This window comes from Nanorana parkeri, unplaced genomic scaffold (genome assembly GCF_000935625.1).
Source record: "Nanorana parkeri isolate BGI_ZX_2015 unplaced genomic scaffold, ASM93562v1 scaffold2484, whole genome shotgun sequence".
Lineage (NCBI taxonomy): Eukaryota > Metazoa > Chordata > Amphibia > Anura > Dicroglossidae > Nanorana > Nanorana parkeri.
In genome coordinates this window covers 48,219-54,444 of record NW_017308752.1, presented here as the reverse complement: position 1 = coordinate 54,444, position 6,226 = coordinate 48,219, and the positions used below count along the sequence as shown (strand labels likewise).

The 6,226-nt window shown below is 50.9% G+C and overlaps 1 protein-coding gene across 1 annotated transcript in view; it reads left to right on the top strand.

The window, feature by feature from the left end:
- Nucleotides 1-5,611, top strand: part of TMOD4 (tropomodulin 4) — a 33,057-nt gene extending 27,446 nt beyond the window's left edge. Inside the window, exons 11-12 of the mRNA XM_018573679.1 lie at nucleotides 460-463; nucleotides 5,602-5,611. The gene's annotated coding sequence lies outside the window, so the exon portion shown is untranslated. The remainder of the gene's footprint in view (nucleotides 1-459; nucleotides 464-5,601) is intronic.
- The last annotated feature ends 615 nt before the right edge of the window (nucleotides 5,612-6,226 follow it).

Below are 6,226 nucleotides of genomic sequence, written 5' to 3'. Positions count from 1 at the left end.
CTTAACTTTATTGCTATCACACAGGAGCTAGCTAACAAGCCCCTGTGTGATAGCATTAGGAGGTGGCAGGTTCTCTTTATTGAACCTGTCACCCCCAATACAGGAGTTCTAGCACAGCGCTGTGTGCTGGAAGCCCTGTGACAGTTGAGAGAGGAAGGCTGCGGTCTCACTGTTTACACACCTTCTCCGCTCCAAGATCCTGAAGAGAGAAGCTCCGTCCGGGTGTCGGGGAGAGAGGTAAGTGGCGAGGCGGGCCGGGGGGGCGGACGTTTGAGCAGGCTGCGCTGTACGTTTAGCTCTGCTTGCCCAAAGCAGAGCTAAACGTACAAAACAACTACCCGCCCAGCGCCCGGAACTTCATTTTCCGGCCGAGGGGTGATAGGAATCCGTGCCGCCCCGAGGGCCAGACCTCGGTTGGCCTTGTGGGAAATCTGGCCCTGGCTAGGTTGGCCAGGGTAGGATAGTCATGCCCCCTCCTGCGGTTTATACACCTCACCCCTACAGCAAGTAAAAGCGGTTTGCAGAACGTGTGACGGCGCTGAGCAACAATGGGAAGAGCAAAGGTACCAGAGACGGCACTCAACAATCAGGCTGGCCAGTGAAGTTGGGTTGAAGTCTGTCCCTATCCTTTAGCTTGTCCCTGGAAGTTCTAGTCTTCAGTCTGTCCTGAACTTTGGCTTGTCTCTGGAAATCCCAGTCTTCTGTCTGTCCCTATCCTTTGCCTTGTCCCTGGAAAGCCCAGTCTACAGTCTGTCCCTATCCTTTGCCTTGTCTCTGGAAATCCCAGTCTTCTGTCTGTCCCTATCCTTTGCCTTGTCCCTGGAAAGCCCAGTCTTCAGTCTGTCCCTATCCTTTGCCTTGTCTCTGGAAAGCCCAGTCTTCAGTCTGTCCCTATCCTTTGTCTTGTCTCTGGAAATCCCAGTCTACAGTCTGTCCCTATCCTTTGCCTTGTCCCTGGAAAGCCCAGTCTTCAGTCTGTCCCTAGCCTTTGTCTTGTCTCTGGAAATCCCAGTCTTCTGTCTGTCCCTATCCTTTGCCTTGTCCCTGGAAAGCCCAGTCTTCAGTCTGTCCCTATCCTTTGCCTTGTCTCTGGAAAGCCCAGTCTTCAGTCTGTCCCTATCCTTTGTCTTGTCTCTGGAAATCCCAGTCTTCTGTCTGTCCATATCCTTTGCCTTGTCTCTGGAAATCCCAGTCTTCTGTCTGTCCATATCCTTTGCCTTGTCCCTGGAAATCCCAGTCTACAGTCTGTCCCTATCCTTTGCCTTGTCCCTGGAAATCCCAGTCTACAGTCTGTCCCTATCCTTTGCCTTGTCCCTGGAAATCCCAGTCTTCTGTCTGTCCCTATCCTTTGCCTTGTCCCTGGAAAGCCCAGTCTTCAGTCTGTCCCTATCCTTTGCCTTGTCTCTGGAAAGCCCAGTCTTCAGTCTGTCCCTATCCTTTGTCTTGTCTCTGGAAATCCCAGTCTTCTGTCTGTCCATATCCTTTGCCTTGTCCCTGGAAATCCCAGTCTACAGTCTGTCCCTATCCTTTGCCTTGTCTCTGGAAAGCCCAGTCTTCAGTCTGTCCCTATCCTTTGTCTTGTCTCTGGAAATCCCAGTCTTCTGTCTGTCCATATCCTTTGCCTTGTCTCTGGAAATCCCAGTCTTCTGTCTGTCCATATCCTTTGCCTTGTCCCTGGAAATCCCAGTCTACAGTCTGTCCCTATCCTTTGCCTTGTCCCTGGAAATCCCAGTCTACAGTCTGTCCCTATCCTTTGCCTTGTCCCTGGAAATCCCAGTCTTCTGTCTGTCCCTATCCTTTGCCTTGTCCCTGGAAAGCCCAGTCTTCAGTCTGTCCCTAACCTTTGGCTTGTCCCCGGAAATCCCAGTCTTTTATCTGTCCCATCCTTTGGTTTGTCCCTGGAAATCCCAGTCTTCCGTCTGTCCCTATCCTTTGGTTTGTCCCTGGAAGTCCTAGTCATCTGCCTGTCCCTGGCCTTGTTCTGTGTGGCAATGCAACCTGTCTAGAACTCTGGCCTTGTCCACCATTGTTGGCTGTTAGGTGAGTTGGGTGAACCTGGGGATTGTGACCTTGGGTCAGCACGCAGCCAAGTCCATCTCCACCATCAGGAGCTCCGGTGAACACCGGGTGGCCCTTTGATTCCACATCCTGGGGGACCCCATGCCACCTACTTAGCAGTGCAGCACCCTGCCTAGTACCTTGACCTACCAGCCCAATCTGTCTTCCATTGCCCCATTCAGTTCCCCGGCTCTGTTCCCCTGCTTGTACTCCAGCTCTGGGAGTCGTCAGCCTACACTGCTCGCACCCTTTCCTCTAGGTGTCCCTGCCAGTGTAACAGGAGGGGCCACATACCTGATTCCAGTCTATACCTGTGACCCCTGACCCGTGACCGTTACTTGATTTTTGTATTTGCAAATAAAACAAACCTAAAGCCCGATTTCTTCCATTTTGGATATAATGTGGAAGGATCAGACATCTTATTGATGTATCCAGCAGAGGAGAGTCGCCCTCTTCACGTGTCCAGACGGGTCACCTTCTCACTGAAACGGAAAGGGATGGAAACCCCAAAATTTGCAATCTGTCACCAGAACCTGTTCCCCCCTCATGCTCTCACTTCCTGTTGTGTCTTCTGTAGAGTGTTGGAACAATGAGAGCGTCGCACTGATTAATAAGGTCCATTTTCAGGTTTTTATGAGATGACTCAGTGTGGCGCTCCTATTTCCCCAATACTCTGCAGACATTTCCGGGGGCCCCTTGGGATACCCTCGTCTACATCGAGCCGTCTCCAAATTCCAGGAACCCTGCTACTTATCCTCGCCCACCGCTCCTACAGGACACATCTATTTGCTGTTGTGTCTAAGGCCCCGTTCACACCTTGGCGTCTTGTAGCGCGTTCGTACGCTCTGCAAAACCCTCAAACATCGAAATCCCATTGTTTCCTATGGGCATGGTTCACACCTGGGCGTATCACAGGCCGTATGAACGCGCTACAAAACGTCCTACGCCCCAAAGAGGTACAGGAGCTTCTTTGGGGTGTTTTTGTCGCGCGTTTCCATTGGGATACAGCCAAGTAGCCCTCGGAAACGTGCGTTTGTAGCGCAGTTTTTTTACTGCGAATCGCGGTAAAAACGTGCGACACGAAACGCGCGACACACGCACATATTCGATACGCCTAGGTGTGAACCCAGCCTTACAGTGATATTAAATCCTCCTTTTTAAAAAAAAATATTTATTACAAGGAGACCCACCTTTGCTGGAGGATGTTGCCGTTTTTTTTTTTTAAGTTTTCAATTTCTAATTTTCTAGTGGGACCCCGCAGCAATCTTTCCTCCGCCCCCTTTACGCACCCCACCATCGTTCTAATGGAGGCACTCGTGCGCGCTCATGCCCCCAGTGGCTGTGTCCATAGACACGCACAGCCCTGTGGCAAGCCACGCCCCTTCTCTCTTTGATTGATGGCAGAAGGAGCCTATGGCCCCCCGCAAACCAGGAAGTTCAGGGAACGGAGGATCGCTTCGGGACCGGCGGCGGGGGGGTGTGTGTGTGTGGGGGGGGGGGGACAACTGGGGAAGAAAAAAAGGTGCTGGGCCATTTTTACCCTAATGCAGAGAATACATTAAGGTAAAAAACACCTTAATACTATAAGGACAGGAAGTGAAGGAAAATCTTCCCAATGGGGGACAGATTGCAAAGTAAATACATAAGCTTCCCTCTCCCACTCTGAGCTCTGCTGTACAGGGACTGATACCAGGACACATGAAGGTACTTACACCGCTTGCATCTAAAATACATTTATTGATATATTGAGGATTACATTTGCGTTCTTCATATCTGGAGTTCAGCTTTAGGTTTTATAGAAATGTCTCCGGTCCCTTGTAGGGAGGTTGAGCAGGTCTTCGGGACTGAAGCCTCCTGCCAGTTGTTGCATTCAACACCTTCTTGTAAGTTGATTCCAGTTGGGTGGATTTTTGGTTAATTAAGTCTTATGGCAAGGATATTAACATAGAGGTCACCCCCAAGGCTGGAGTCCGGGAATCGGGGGGCTGTAGCTTGCAATAAAGCGGCACTGGGAATAGAGACATTCAGGAGTCTAGGTGACAGACCGGATGAAAACAACGTGTTCTATGAAGGTAGACCAGGGGCGGGCAACCTCAGCACTCCAGCTGTTTTGGAACTACAAGTCCCATGAGACATTGCAAAAACTGACAGCCACAGGCATGGCTTCCAGAGACAGAGGCATGATGGGATCTGTAATTTCACCACATCTGGAGTGCCCGGGTCGCCCACCCCTGTGCTGGATTGTCTCTTCTCTATTGCACTGCCATTCTTCACACTCACTTACGCTGTAGCTTCGAAAAATGCCAGACCAGAAGACAAAACATTACAAACAGGCAAAGAGCAATAACTACTACGGCCACCTTTAACTTCTTCGTCACCTCTCTGTTTTCTTCTTGTAATTCTCGAATTCTCCTCTCGCTGTCCACTTCCCGCAGGTCACAGAAATCCCTCCGCTCCGACTCTCGCTCCTGTAAGACGGCCAAGGGATCTTCGGCATTGACCAGGAAGATGATGTCGTCGATCTTATGGGTCAGCTCCTCTTTCGCCGATCCCAGCTGCTTTATCTGATCGGAGATCTTCTGCTTTTTGGTCATCAACGTCATGAGAACTTGTTGCAGTCTCGTCTTCTTGACCTCGCTGGCATCGCCGAGCCTCAACGGGATGGGGAAAAAGTGGATCTTGCACTGGAGACACAAAAAAGCTTTGCAGTACTGGCAGTACGTGGAAAAGCCTACATCGTGTTTTGGACATTTCCAGATTCTTGGTGAAGCAACGATGTCAATCAAGGCGTGATCTGCTGTGCACTTTGAGGTGGTTATAGCACAGAAACGCTTCACAGGGTGCGCACTGCTTGACGGCGGGCACGGACGCGTGGAGACAGTAAGAGCAGAGGACTCTCCGATCTCTCCGGTTCATCTTCACATAAAAGGTCCACCAAGTTCCAAAGTCTTTGAGTTCTTTCGTTCCAAAATTCAGTTGGACGCTCAGGACAGGTGGAAGTTCCAACGTTATCCTCTGTAACCAAAACCAGAGTCAGGGAGCCCAGTGCCCGCGTTTCCGTATTAAGCAGTTAGGTAGCACGGCGGAAGAAGCCGTGGATGAAACAGCGAGAGGCGCAGAATGATTGCCTTGTGGGAGCCGGTTGGTTTCGTTTCTCCAAAAAGGGTGCGGGTCCGAGTATTGGTGGACTTTGTTCCTCGTAACTCTACGCTCCAGACTGAGATACTCACCTTGTGATGGAAGCAAAGGGCTTATTAGACAAAGGACCAGAGGAAATCCCTGTGCTCCTCGGCTCCATCTAGTGGCGGCGGGCGAGCGGCATTCACCCAGCTGTATGCTGCTGGGCACCAGATTTATAAATCACCCCCCCCCCCCCAATTTTTGTGCCCAGCTTATTAAACCCCCCCCCCCCCCCAATAGTTACAGGACAGCTAGAGGGGCCATTTATCTCCATCATAATACTGGTATGAAGGCTTCCATCTGCAGGTCTCCTTTAAGGAAGGCTCATGGCTCTTGTTTTCAAACAATACAGAAAGAAAGAAGGATGAAACACCTTTCCACCGGTTGGATTTGTGTTTACAGCATGTACGCCCATCAACAAACTCCTGTTACGGCGTACTCAGCCATGACGGGGGAGAAGAGAATTAACTCCTGCAACTCTTCCCAAGGCAGTGACAACTAGTGCTAGGCTGGCCAGGGTAGGGTAGTCATGCCCCCTCCTGCGGGCAGGAAAACCAGTTTATACACCTCACCCCTACAGCAAGTAGCGGCATTTTGCAGCAGGTATGACACAGAGGGGAAAAGGACAAAGCTTAGTGGCAATGGGAAGAGAAAAGGTACCAGAGACGGCCCTCAACAATCAGACTGGCCAATGAAGTTGGGTTGAAGTGAGACCTTCTGCTCTGCATACGTGGCCCAGAGAGGCCCCTGCACTACCCTGACCCTAGTTGTGACCTGTATGGTGACCCTCAGATCCACCAACAATCTCTGTCCAATCAACTTTAGATTGACCAAAACTCTGTAGAACGAGGACCTACCTAATCCAGCCTCTCTCAACCAGCGTGTCTTCGAGGAGCACCTTGAAACTTTCACACAAGGTCACGTCTGTCCATGGTGCATGGAGGCTTCTGATGAAAAGGGGGGGGCACGCCTCTGATATAAAAGGGGG